Source organism: Diadema antillarum, unplaced genomic scaffold, assembly GCF_040938485.1.
Source record: "Diadema antillarum isolate AM-2024a unplaced genomic scaffold, OU_Dant_1.0 seq00002341_RagTag, whole genome shotgun sequence".
NCBI lineage: Eukaryota > Metazoa > Echinodermata > Echinoidea > Diadematoida > Diadematidae > Diadema > Diadema antillarum.
In genome coordinates, this window is record NW_027272956.1 from 25,765 (window position 1) to 41,300 (window position 15,536).

Below are 15,536 nucleotides of genomic sequence, written 5' to 3' on the forward strand. Positions count from 1 at the left end.
GATGTTGTACAGCCCCCTCGTTTTGTGCCGATGTGACGAATTATATGTGGCGTTCATTGTTGTACGACAGGTTGCAATTCACACTTAAAAGTTGTATCACAGGAGTTCACGTATGGGTACACTACACTAGCAAGAACCGCACTATGATTGTAAAGAGTTATAAACAGCGGCAGATTAAAAGTCATGTGAGAGGTACTCAAATGGGTAGGTGAATGTCTCTGAAATACGAACAAGTTTTTACAGGACCAGGTATTCAGACAAGTTTTGCAAAGTTGCTATCCTTTTAATCAACATTTTTATTGTCTTTTTAATCAACAAAAATGACTAGAAAAAGCAGCAGAAAGATGTTGTGTATTCTAAATAACAAAGGAAGGAAAATACTGAGAGAACGTTTACAAATTTCGGAAATGTATTCTGTGTGAAAATTACTGGCAGTGTAAACAGTGTTCTGAACCTTCGTTCTCAAAGGAAGATTTTATGTGCTCCGTTGTGTGAGGAGACATTGTTTGTCCAGATATATGGGACTGATGATTTCTGCTTTTTATGCTTTTTTATTATTTGTTTGCTTGTAATTTTTTTTTTTTTAAGGGTAAATCAATGTTTTACTCTCGTGGAATCAAAGGATATATACCCCCTCTATAGGCTGAAACTGTTTAGTCTTAAAGCCAAGTTTGAGTGTGCAACCAGGTCAGAGCAAAAGCATGGCAAGATGGTGATGTTTTGCAATGTACAATTGCCATGTTCATTTACCAATACTACAAAGATGAATGCGACAAACCCATAGTGATGTGCAATTCTGTACGAATGAGGCAATGTGTAATAATGCAGTGCTGTGCCTATTAAATGTTTCAACATCCACGAGAGAGGATGCATTTTTCGTCTTTAATGAAAGCCAAGTACCGTCTCATTTTTAGCCGATATCTTCCGAAGTGATCCAAGAACTTACCCACGGTCAAGATTTCAGATGTTTTACATACTGCAATCTGTCAGATTTTGAGTGATATTTGAAATGGCGAGTGGTCTCGTATCTTTTATGCATAGCGTAAGGTTGTATGACATTGGTGACCACACTTTATCATCGATTGCCAAGCTTTTTGGTTGGATCCCCCCCCCCCCCCCCCCACCCAAGCTGTTACAGTTGCCCCAAGATCTGTTCTGTATACGCATAATATGGCCTCTATGGTGGCTGCAAAGTGTCGGGACAGGAAGGAAAAACTTACCTCATATTTAATCCAATTTGTCCCTTCAGGCACAAATGTTATCATTAACTTTGTCAATGCAGTATAGAAAGGGGTTGTATTTCAGGATGTAAGTCTGTGAAAAAGGTGCCGTGTTGAGACACACTGTCTTCTAATTGATTTCCTCTGTAGGTTTGATCACAAAATCTCTCTTTTCTTTTCATTTTCCGTTGTTTTCCCCTAAATACTAGTAGTTTATGGTTCATGTTGCTATTAAGTGGGCAGGTGACCTGTTCTCTCCCAAACCTTTCTTGAAACACGGCGCTTACAGTGTGCGTGGTTTGTGCTCTGACACCGACATGCACCACTCTCAGTGTAAAGTCGAGTATAACAACACTGAGATGTGTTCATTTGCCTTGTACCTCTCTCTTGTTCCACCACCCTCTCTCTATCTCACTAATTTTCTTTGCCTTTTATTTCTCTCTGCTCCTGCTTCCTTCCTCTACCTATCTATCCATCCATCTATCTATCAATCAATCTATCCATCTATCCATCCATCTATCCATCTATCTATCCATCCGTCTATCTATCTATCTGTCTATCTATCTATCTATCCATCTGTCTATATATCTATCCATCCATCTATCCATCTATCTATCCATCCGTCTATCTATCTATCTGTCTATCTATCTATCTATCCATCTGTCTATATATCTATCTATCTATCTATCCATCTATCTATCTATCCATCCGTCTATGTATCTATCTTGTCGTTTGATTATCTCTTTCTCTTGCCATTCTCTCCTCTTGTTCTCTCTCCATCTTTCATCATTCTCTCTATCTTTAATCTCTTTCTGAACCATCGCCATGCTTGTCAATGAGTAAATATTTTGAGGGCACAGAATTTTTGACCTTGTAGATACGTTCTCTTTCAAAGCAGAATAGCCACTGTGTATTTTTTTTTTTAATGTCATCGATGTCATCTCCTGTGAAATTACAGGAGGAAAATAATTGTACTCCCGTCAGTTTTAACCAGCAGTTCTTCACTCTTTATCTCTCAATCTCAATTTTTTGTATGAATGCACACCGTGGCAAGTGTTTGTCCTGTAAATAGCAGTCGATATCACCATGCTCCATGAATTAAAAAAAAACAAACAATTCTGCCAATATTGCGTTTTGTCCAAGTTTTGTTATGTTCTTAGTGCTTTTCGCCCTGTGTGGACATCGAGGTGTGTGGTTCGTTGGTCCTCCGGCTGTGTGAGTTCTGTGTTCTTGTTGGTCATGGACTGAACGTGTTGTGTATGTGTGCCTATGTGAGATGGTGTGCATGTATGTGTGTGTGTGTGTCTTTGTGTGTCTTAATTGCTTCTTTGCTGATGTGCTGAGTTGGCACGTGTTGGGCTTTGGCACACAATTGTTGTGCTATGGAACTATATAAAAAAAATAATAATGATAAAAAAAATCTGTGTTTGCAAAACAGGAGCGATGGTAGCAAGGCCAATGTAAATGAAGGTGATGGAGGCAGAAAAGCCATACAGGGTGAACATCATTATAACGAGGACGTAAAAAAACAAACACACATTACAATTACCTTATAATTCTCACTGTATCAGGTTACAAAGATAAGACATATACAGAGCAAAATCACCTTTTTAACTATAAGGCGTTTTTTTTTTTCTCGCCTCTTTCCACTAGCTCCATGACATTAGCTCCTGCAGCAATTGCTCCCATGAAATATCTTGCATGCTTAGCCAAACATAAATTCTACCCACTAACTGAGACATAACCCTAACCTATAATCCTCACATCAGACTGAATTAAAGGACAAGTTCACCTTCATAAACATAAGGATTGAGAGAATGCAACAATATTAGTAGAACACATCAGTGAAAGTTTGAGGAAAATTGGACAATCGATGCAAAAGTTATGAATTTTTAAAATTTTTGTGTTGGAACCGCTGGATGAGGAGACTACTACAGCTTGTGAGTCATATGCGTACAACAGTATAAAGAAAATGTAAAAGAAAATTCAACATATTTTCACTTTTTTCGCATAATAAAAGAACCCTTGACTTGCCTCTTTCTAAAGGCAGGGGGAATAATATTACCCATAACATTTGTCGGTAACGAGTCAGGGGAATGTGTACTTTTTTCAAAAGATGGAATTTTGTGAAATTCTCTTTATATTTTCCTTATATTGTTGTACGCATGTGACATCTAAGTTATTCATACACTGCAGTAGTCTTCTCATCCAGCGGTTACTGCACAAAAACTTCAAAAATTCATAACTTTTGAATGGATTGTCTGATTTTCCTCAAACTTTCACTGATGTGTTCTACTAATATTGCTACATTCTCTCAATCCTTATGTTTATGAAGGTGAACTTGTCCTTTAAAACCCTATCACAACCCTAACCCCAGCCCTAATTCCTTGAAGAAAATAAGACTGGAGCAATTGTCGCAGGAGCAAATGTGATGGCACCCTTTCCACAATATCCAGTTCAGTGCCAGCTCACAAGAACATCGATGGCAAATTTATGACCTCTTCGCTGTTCCGCAGACATCCAAAATCATGGCAGTGGTGATTGAGGGGAGTTGTCTATAATTACCCGTCAACAAGAAGTAAACTGTCTTTAATACCCATATCATAAGAGTTGCTAATCTTGGCAAAGACTAACAGTGTTTAATTAAAAAAAAAGGGGGGTGTGGATGGAGGTGGGGAAGGAGACAAGCTCAGAAATCATGTTAATGATTCTAATGAACCAGTCAATATTTGTGACATTTCGAAAATCTCCAATTTCATGAAGGCTCAGGTATCGACTGCAAGAATTTCACAGAGAGAGTCCTGACTCAATGTGTTTCAAAGTGTCACCCACCTTTGATATGGAGTTGTAGTAGGATTATCTGTACATCCAGCAAAGACGCCGCACTGTAAGACCACCACACAAGATGAGACTATTGAGTGCTTTGTGTGAACCTTCGTTCATTTAAATTTGTGATCAACCCGGCAAAAAAAAAGCAAAATAATTACAAAAACAAACAAACCAATCAAACAAAGAAACAAACAAAGAAACAAGTAAACAAACAAAAAAGCAATTAACAAAAATGTATGAGTGATATCAGAGATGCTGTTCTTTTTTGCACTTTTTTTTTTTGAGAGGGGGGGCGAACATAATGCAGGTTTCATGGAAAATGCTGTTTTCCCAAGTTCTATTACTACACATGTCTATTACACGAAAGGTAAAAATGCTGTTTTCCACCCAAAAAATACAGCTTTTCATCCCTCACAATACTACAATGCTGTTTACAAGGCTGGCATTCCTGAAAGTGTCCTCATAAGCATGGTTTAGGGAGTAAACTTTGGGAGTGTTGCTCATTTTTCAATACACATTGACATATGGGGAACAATCATGAAAATTGATACCAATTAGATTGGATGAGATGATAACGTCCTTGTCTCACAAGTCCTTGATTAGTGATCTGAATCTTTTTCTTTTCTAGAAAAAAATATGTTATGATGATGTCATCACCTCACAACTTTCCCACTGCTTTTTGCAAGAAAACAAAAATATTGGTTTCTGCTTCAGCAGCAACATCCTGCCCCTCCCCCCCCCCCCAAAAAAAAACCAAACAAAAACAAACAACAATTAAGCCCCATGGCATATCTTATATACAGTGTAGGCCCCTATGTCTGCTTTGATGAATCTTCTACTATTTGGTTTAGTCTACTATATTAATTATTAGAACGAGTATTAAGAACTTATGGAGTTTTCTTGTAATCCACAATTTTGCCGTACTGTTTGAATGACTGTAAATTTTCAAATGGTTTATATTTTATAAAGAATTTTGAAAATAATTTCTCAAAATTGACAAACTATTCTGTTCTTCATGTTCATATTTTTTAATGCTGACTTTTCATTCACTTATCCATGTCAAGCATATACTTATCAATCACTACTACTTTTTTTTTTTTTTTTTTTTGTAAGGAATTCTTTCTGTGGTGGTGTATAGGCCATGGTCTTGGTCAGATCTCTATGATCTTCAGTGTGCCAAACTTGTGCAGTTGCGGCTGGGATGTAATCATCGATGAAATGATATGATAGGATGTAATGATGAAATGATATGAGGTGATTTTTAAACACACAACGCTGTGGGAGTGGGACATTTCATAATTTTATGAAAGTCTTATGAGAGACTTTTTGCTCATAAGACACACTTATGAGAGATTTCAGGAAATGGATTTGGAAGTCTCTCATAGCTACATATGAGCGACTTTGGCCATTCTGAAATTTCTGTCAAGACTTTAATGTGATAACTTCATGAAACGGACATGACCCTGGATGCAGAATGAACACCATTCCCACCCGCTCGACTGCCCGGTAGCTCACGGCCGCCTCTAGCTCAAGTAGTAGGAACAGACGAGCTTCTCCTTTCGTATCGGCGGCAGAACAGACGGGCAGCGCCGCCGCGGTTGCGTATGTAGCGCAGCAATGCAGCCATGCGCCAGAGATAGGAACGGCAAGAAAGCATCCATACGTCGTATCGTAAGGGCAGCCGAAGGTGAGCATTTTTAGCGGCGTTTGTGCTTGCAATTGAACTTCAGCTGTCGTTTCAGCTTTCTTGCGACGGGAAATCAAATGTTGTATCTGTTATCTATGTAGCACTTCAAAATATTGAAGACCTGGGTACGAAATTGAAATGTACGAAAGTAAAAAGTTTTCGGTCGAGTGCATGACTGTCTTTCACTTCAGTCCGATCTACTCGAATTCATGTGCTCACTTTCACAACCAGCTGTTCGAAATCATAGAAACCCCGTCCCCTGACGCGTTTGTAATGACTGATCATACGAGCATGCAATGAAAACAGTGCATTTCAACTGATAAGCAGATGCTTTGAATTGATTGTGGACTCACAAATATCTTGTTTAAGTTAACTTTAGTTAAATTAATTTTTACACATAGATCTAGTCTAACCCATCTCGGTCAAAAGTTTGAAGAGGCCAGAGGCAGAGCTGAGCCTACTGCAGCTGAGGGATGTAACCATTTTGCGGCATTTATTATTTCATAGCCGATAGGGGAAAAAACCCCACAAAAACTCAGTAATATAATATACTCTAGACTAGATCTACTATCTAGTAACCAATGGTAACTGACTCAGCTCATGTAAGCCTTAAGTTTGGGATAGAGACCTGTATGTAAATGAGAAACTCACAGTTTATACTACAGTGTCAGTGTTTCTATGTGTGTAAATCTTGGCCTTTTTACTCTGTCTCTGGGGTTTTTTAATGCCTATGCTACGACTACATTATGGTGGATCAGTTGTGATTGGATAGGATGAGATCGCTCAATATTGAAAGGTGAAGGTTTGAGAAGGGATAAGGTGAGGAGTTGAATTTGAGATGCAACGACGACAAAAGTGGAGTGCCAGGTAATTTACTGGTTGGTTGACAAAGTGAAGTACAAACTCCTAACATATCCCGGGTGTTGATAGCCATTCTTCCTGTCTGTCATCCTATATTATTTATTAACTGTGCCCTATCAGTTTCCATGGCCAGTTCCTGTGAGGCCTAATGTGCCAGCGTCAAATGTTCTAAAAAATAAGCCTGGTATAACACTGGTATTCAGTAGTTTTCAATTATCAAAACATATTACACACTAGCACTTGGTACCATCTAATTTTGATACATTTGAAGCACAAATTTTGACTGTGAATACATTTTTTTTTCTTTCTCTGCAACGAAACAATCCCCAAGAATTTAAGTCCATCCAAGTGCTGGTCAATCCAGTGCCATGCCAGAATACCGTGGTTATAAAGCTTTTAAACTGTGAAGGGCCACTCCCCACAAAAACTCATTAAAAAAAGTACCACGGTTCAACCTCCCATGCCATATTTCGTCCACACTTAAGCATAGGTGTCTACATGTAGCCGGCGGTCAAAGTTTGGACAGCATTATGGTTGAATTATGGGCGGCTTGATTTATAGGAGTTCTAGACCCACTTGTAATGAGTTACGAATGTCATGAAGACGAACAGCCAGATTTCGTTGTCAAGGGCATCATTGAGCATTTAGTGAAATGACCATCCAGCATGGCTGAATCTTGTGGTTAGAAAAAACAGTAAAGCAAAAACGTACCACAGTATTTGTCAGTAGGGTGGTAAATTTCAGCTCAAAAATAAATAGATAAATAAATGAAATAAAATAAAACCACAGCAATGCATGACACTCAAGTGTAGCAAATAAAAAGTAAAAGTCATGTGACTTTTGATACGTTAAGATTACAGTTTGTAAGAAGAAATTTGCAACACGATGTATATCACAAGTCACAGGTTCCAGTGATTTTTGTCATTATTATTGCAGAATCTGTCTACTGATGTAATGTGGTTCAGTGTATAAAGCCATCTACAAGTACATTACACATTACAACAGATACTTTTATATAGCGATATCAGAGTACAATCTTGTGATTTGTCTTGTGGCTGTCTCCATAGATTCCTGAAACATCCTGATACATTTGTTTTTGAAAGTAACTTCATTGTTGCTGCTCACACTACCACACTTTACAGGACCCTAGTAGTTGTTTTCAGTGCATTGATCACCTGTACGTCTATGATCTCCATTTTGACCAGTGTTAGCATTGTCAATTGATAAAGGTGTACATAGTCTGTATACGATTGATTCATTGATTGCAGAACCTGCTGTAGCTCAGTGAATATTAAGACCAGAGAATTATCTATCACAATGTCCGTGGTTCAAGTTCAAGTTCCCTGGCTGCAAACAGGGTATCGTTTCGTAAAAGTTGTCAGCCCTCGCTGACAATCACCGTAGTAACAGTCAGTGACCAGAGCTTCTCGGCCAATCAAAACCAAGGATTTTATTGAAATTGTCAGAGACTGACTACTGTCATGACACGGTGCCCCTAATTTATTGAATGCACTAACCTCATTGCGTGGTCCTTTAATGGGGACTTCGGTTTGTCATGTACTGTAAAAGTGGTTATTTTCGCGCGAGTAATTTTTCGCACTTGGCTGGGCAAGATGAGTTTTGCATGTTTTTAATGCCGTCTAATCAAGACGTGTTAGTGGAACATATGACTTATAAAAATATTCACGTGTTTTTATTTTCTCACTGACTTCTGATCGTACGAAATGTGCGAAAATTTCAACACCGCAAAGATTTCCACTTTTACAGTTAGTTACCTGCCCAAACATTGAATGCTTCCTCAGCAGTCACATTAATTTTTAAAAAAAATCAATCTTTAAATGGGAAATTTTCCATGCGGAACAAATCAAGAGAAACTTTTATGACTAGGTATCTGCATGTTACTGAACAATCTTGGCAGTTATCCAGAAAGAGAGAAAGACGGAGAGAGAGAGAGAGAGAGAGAGAGAGAGAGAGAGAGTTAGATACTACATTATACTGTATGCATGCTAGAAAATGGAAATTTTCACATTTATGAGGCCTTTTTTCTTTTTTTATGGGGGGGGGGGTTGTGGTCATTTGAGTATTTTAAATCAATTTCTGTAATTTTTTATTACGTGGAATTTGAGATCAAATGTTTTAACATACAAGCAAAAATATGTGATACTAAATAGGAAAAAAACAAACAAACAATCCATATATTCCATAATACATTCTGTACATCACAAACTTTTTTATTATAATAGGGATAAATGTGTGCAATTTGCTTGACAAATGAGTTTGGGTAAATCTGGTTTAAGATTTGAGTGATACTTATGAAAAGGTTGAAACCCCACTTGAGTCTTTTTCCAATTTGGAAGTTTTGGGGTAAAAAAGATGACTTCCTTTCAGCAAGGCAATCTTAATCTGTAAATTTCAGTGTCAGTGTCAGTGCATCATATTGCAATGAATAAAACCATGAATGTACTATTTGGAAAAAAACAAAAACAAAAGACATCTCATCTGGGGGATCTTGGCCATAATAGTGAAAAAATCATAAATCACAGAGAATATCTAATTGAATTGGAACTGATTTTGAGACAAAAAGGAAATGTAAGTGATTCCCTGTGTTTGAAGTTCCTTAGCTTTGTTTTGTTTGTTTTTCTTGGGGGGGGGGGGGGAGGAGAGCATTTCAAATCGTCCCTACCTTGACAGTAGAAAATCCATTTCCATCCTGACATGGGAATATATGTCAGAATTTGATGACTACCACTAAAGGGCATAAATTGCTCTAGCCTATTTGGCATAGCAGGATAAGTTTATTTAAATGTCATTAAAGATGAGTAAATGTGAAAAAAAAACAAAAACATAATACAGAAGAACAAAGAATATATTGTGACACCCTGGTTATTAGGTCATGGATGCTCCCTCTTGGAATAGATACATCGTGCAAACAAGTTATTAGACTCTGTAGTAGTTAAGTCCCTCTGCAAGTAAATGATAACAAATTAAATCAGACTGATAATGAGACTAGACTTCTTGTGTTCTGCAAACATTTGTTCAGGGCTCCACTTCATCGCTGCTGCCTCACACACCCTGGTAATTAAACACCATTTTGTGTTTTTCCTTCTGGCATGACAGATGGCCCGCGTGTTGTGAATTGAAGAGGAAGAGAGAGAGAAAAGAAGAAAATAATTCAGGACTTGGAATAGCAGACCCAACATGTGTAACGCAATCTCAGCGTCGGGTCTGTTCAACGTGTCACGGCGGCGGACAGTGGACGATCATGCCATAAGGCCGTTTGGTACCCTCTGATGTTGCAGCTTCACCACATCTTTGTCGGGTGAGGTCTTCCTAGCATCATATTGTGATTCTGTACATCAATTGGAGCTTCTTCTTTCAAGAGGTAAGCACCAGTGTGTGAAATCCTGTAATGTAATGTGTCTTTTTTTAATACAAAGTTTGTGATTTTTTTACACTCACTAAGTTCCAGACAAAAGATTTGTGTGGTTTGGTGTGGTATCCCTTTTCTGTAATTTTACCATGTTTCAGGAGGTACAGCAAATTCTTTTCTAAATATTAGCCTTTTGTCGTTAAAGTCAAAACATGGTTCTCAGAAGGGCTCAAAATTTATTTTCCACCATTTTGGGTCTTGCTTACAATAACATCAGAATGGTCTACCAAGAAACTTACCAGGCTGACACGATTTCCCAGGATGGTGAGTTGTTTTGGAGTAGTTTGAGATCAAAAAAGTAGAATAATTTTAATCTTAATAGTACCAGTACATGACTTTTATTCCAGAAGGGCCCTCCCCGTCCAGCATTGTGGGGTGGCAGAATGACATTATGTGATGATCCATTGTGATATTTTGATGTGTCTTTGCTTTCTGCAATGTAAGTGTAGTTGTGCTCATTGAATGAGTATCAATTTCACTTCCATTGCAGTAACACGAATAATGGTGTTTACTATTTCTTCGTAGTTGGTACATGGTTTCTCGGTGGTACTACAGAGAACTGGTCTGACTCTTAGATCATGGCGGTGTTTAAAGGGATGGTGTAGGTTTGGTTGAAATTGGGGGATTCAGATTTTAACATTTTGGAGATAATTATAAACCACTTAAGAAATATTAAAAAGCATACAATTCTAAGAGGAGTTCAAAGTTTGTTTGATGAAAATTGCTTTGAAATGACTGAGATATCCAAAATCAAAGCAAAACAAATGGTCCTAATGACAGGTTGGTCCCACCTTTCTTAGAACTTCTTTGTATTTGGATTTCTACATGTATCTCAGCCATTTCAAAACCGATTTTCATCAAATAAACTTTGAATTCCTCTTAGAATTGTATGCTCTCTCATACTGTACAAGAGGTTTCATAAGAGGTTTCTCATTATCTCACAAAAAAGCTGGAAACCTGAGGCCCACTCTCAACCAAAACTACACCATCCCTTTATCCCATTGAGGACGGTTTGATTTTGCTACAACATGCAGAATTTCCCATAGACGCCTGCCCAAGTATACTCGGGACTCGTCCTCAACGGGTTAAGAATCAAGTGATGAGGGTCAGGGAAGAAAAAGGGTTGAGTGTCACAGAGTTGGCTTATATTTTAGAGTTCAAAATGTGGAATGCAAATCTAACATGATGTCATCCAAGTTTGTATATCAACTCTCATTGTGCTCGATCTATTGGCCAATTGACACCTCTGCAGAATGACTTCCTCTACCAGTTGGCGCTGATGCCTGGAAACTAATTGCTTATGAATAGAAACTATTTCATCTGATTAATTGCTATTTTGTCGCCACATCCTTCCTGTATGACCGAGGCATAATGATGTGTCTGGTAGTAAAAACATATCAGGGCAATTACCCCCCAAAGGCAATTACCCCCCCCCCCCCCCCCCCCCCCCCCCTCCCCCGGCTAAATACTGGTTAGTGATAAGGTTAGAGTAAAGATTAGAGTTAGGTTTAGGGTTGTAGTTTGAGTTAGGGTAAGGATAAGGTTTGGGATTAGGATTAGGGTTAGGGTCAGGGGAAGGGTCTGGGGTAGTTGTCCAAGGAGTAATAGGCATCTTATAGAACCAGTGAAATATTATGGCCAGTCACAGCTAAGTGATGGGACATGTAAAGGGTTACTGTCTGTAAAAGTGGAAATATTTTGCGTTTGGCCTGGTGGGATGAATTTTGCACGCTTTTAACCTGTTGAGGACGGTTTGATTTTGCTACAACACGCATTTCCCATAGACACGGTCTGCGCGAGTATACTCAGGACTCGTCCTCAACGGGTTAATATCATGGATGACAGGACTGCACACTAACCAATTTTTTTCTACTGGTCCAACCTGTCCCTGTCAGCAGACCAGCTGGTGAAAACCCAGTGTTTCCATTTTTTACTGACAGTCCAAACCTGAGATTTACTAATCCTATTCTTTTTCATTTTGCTGACCCCAACAATGTAATTTCTGTGGGTTGTTTTTCTGTGTGTGTGTGTGTTTTATTTACCGGTATTATTATTATTATTTTTTTTTTTTGGGGGGGGGGGGGTTGTTTGTTTGTTGTTGTTTTTTGCTGGGCATGTCGAACCAGTAAATTTTGCAATTCCTGAAAAGTGCCAAATGTTAAGTGTTGATGGACGGTCACAGTGATTGAGCGAGCACTTCAAAATGTTATTCAGCTCACTGCTGCCATGGCTGTTGAGGGTTTTGACAGCTAATAATGGTTAACAGTTAACATGTCTGCATTAAAGACAGCAAATTCACTCAAGCTACAGAACCAGCAAATATGAAAGAAACTACAAAAATAGCAGTCTTACTACTATGATATATCACAGATACTTGTATCTTCCTGGAAGTCAGATAGGATCTACTGATATTGCGTATGACAAGCGAAAAAGTTTGCATCCATTTGTTTTTTCCACCCGTCTGATCTTGCTCAAATATGCGAGAATTTTCACTCTGCAAAAATCTCCATTTTCTCAGTAATCTATCCAAGGTGATCAATCAGCTAGTCTAGTGGTATCATGCATGCTGAGTGACAGTGACGGATCTATATACCTTTAGAAATATCATGGTTAATATTCAAACATTGATGATTTAGGCATAACCACCAAATACTTGTTCTATTCACACACAGTCGAAAACTTAACTGTCGATGATTAACTCCACAAGTTGTGAATTCACAACGCGGGTTCACATGCGTACCTAAACTTTATGATAAAACTTCGAGCGAATCCCTCTCAATGATTATACCGAAAGTGCAGAGTCTTCGCTACGACCTTATGCCCAAACAAAATAGCATGAAAGAGAAGGGAGGTCCATGCTAACTCACAAGCTCGTTGATTATTGTGTCCACACGGAGTATACGAGTGGGGACCCCCCCCCCCCCCCCCCCCCCCCCCCGGCTCGTGGATAGAGCATAGTCACTATTATAGATGTCTTGTGGTTCTAATCATCAACTAAACTTTAAGATTGCTATTCTTTCGAGTGCGTCCACATGGCACTAAATTACAAGCTAATCCTCGAGAGTTAAGTTTTCGACCTAAACTTAAAAGTTTAGGAACAGCATGTGAACATAGCTACTGTAACAGGCAAGCAAGGTTCGAACAACTTTCAAACAACTGTCAAAATGTAGTTAGCATTGCATCCTCTTGTATAAAGCTATTAGAATTGACCTCATCGTTTCCTTCATTAAAGAGAGAAAAATCCACACGGCTGTATTCTAGGAATGTATTGTGTGTGTGTAGAAACTCGGTCACCTGTAGTTAATTCTACCCTGTATGAAGTTGAATGCCATTTTAACACACACAAGTACACAAGCACACGTATTTATGCAAACATGGACTCGTGTTGAAACGCCAACACGCATTCATTGCCAGCCGTGCGTGTCAAATCTAGTTCTTCTGTGTTCACAGTTCGCTAGGATCCACCGGAATGCTCATTGTACTGTTTCCTCCGCTCTTTTCCATATAACGGGCAGAAATATGAAGAGGATTGCTCTGCTAATACAGGAAATATACTGTATATGTCTGCTGAAAAACACAATGTGTCACAGTACACTTGTATTTGAATGTTTTATAACTGTGTATGTAATATGTAGACATGTGCAATTTACGCCTTTGAATGTGGCACTTTAACAACAACAAAAAATGATTTAATGCTGATAACATTCATCAATGATTTAGATTAGGGGTGATGATAATGATAAATGAGAACTTCATTGATTGTTACTGAGTAAGTTGAAACCATTTGACAACAGGAATGCCAGTCTTCAGGCAAAGACCTAGATTCAGGCCCTGATAGTGTCAAAGTTCAGGATTTTTCATATACAGAGTATCCTCATGTAGTATGTATTGCAGACCCTCTCCTTTTATTCTAACTGGTATCCCTGTTGATAGTGATCCTGCAAATTAAAGACAGTGAGAATGATTGAAAAATATGGTGGTAGTAAATATAAATCATAATGATTATGTTGTATTGAAGTAGTCAGGAGAAGAGAATGCAGAGGAAATTTATGATGACATTTGATGACATCAACTTCGAGCAACTGATATTGTGATTCATAAATCGCTAGATTTCTGGGCCTTCAAAATGATAGTCAATGCTTTAAACAGGGCTTGACACTAATGGTGGCCCGGTGGCCCAGGGCCACCAAAAACGCACGTTGGGCCACCAAAATTTCAGAAATGAAGAATTTGGTGGCCTGATCGGGCCACCAAAAAAGGTCGGATGTTTGCCTGTGGGCAACCAAAAATAAAAGTTAGTATGGAGCCCTGCTTTAAACATTTACAGTACTCGTATGTATACAATCGAATTAGCATCATATGTAGTTTATTTGTTGTATTTTTATATCAGTACATAAAGTGCAATACAAGCAAAATACACTATGGTTTAATGCCCTACCCTACCCATCTGCAGACACTGGTGTTATATATATTGTTTCTTTTCACAGGTGTATTTTTTGTAGGTCATTTGATCTTGTCAAATGGACATCACAAAGACTTTACTTATCTCTGAATAGGGTTTTTGAGTAAGACCTGAAGTTGGAAGGATCTCCAGCTCTTGTGACCTTGTCATGGTATCAGGGCAGCATCCTGCCTTCTGTAATGAGGTCAAACATTTTGTTATATTGCATGCCAGTCACTAGATGGCAATGTTTGTTTGGAGGGATTAATTACTGGCAGGCTGTTGCTGGGATGCAACCTCTGCATGTGATATTTACATTTAATGTCCCACTGCTGTTGACTTCAGTACAGTTTATTGCACCTCAGCATGCAAATAGATTTTTATATCTCTCCACCGTGGTAATTCACTGGGAATACCATAAAATAGAGATTTACATTTCCTCATCACCTATAAAGAGTCACTACGTTGTATGTGACTGTTAGTGGTGTCAATCTTTTCTTTACTTCTAATTTTGTTTGCAGATGAATCCAGCGAGGACGTAGCAGAGGCAAGAACACAACAGGTGCCAGTGATATCCACCTCATGTGTGTGCTTGGCTGTCTCTTCTTCACAGATTCCATAAATCGTATGCCTCTGGATTGTAGAGGAAATTTTTGTTTACTACAGTACATCCACATACTTCGGCAGCTTTTTTAGTGAATTGGAGGAAGAACAATTACCAGAGGTCAGAGCTGGTATCCGTAATGCTCACCAAGCCCAAAACTAGTTCTTTCTGAAGGTTTTTCCAGCTAGTCAGTGCAGCACTTTACAGGAAGTTTAATGTGTGGGAAACAGCATTTCATGAAGACTTCATTTTTGAAGAACCCGTCAGTATTGAAATGAAAGAGATCCTTGTCGGAAGCATTTTTAACACGTTAAAGGATTTAGAGGAGATCTAACATTTCAATACCCAGCTCTGGCCGCTCATTCCTGCGGAGCACAGCTATTGCGAGTGAATGTTTTGTAGCTGACTTTTGAGCTCGAGCTAGATCATAATTATTGGGACAGATCACCATCAGACAACACTGG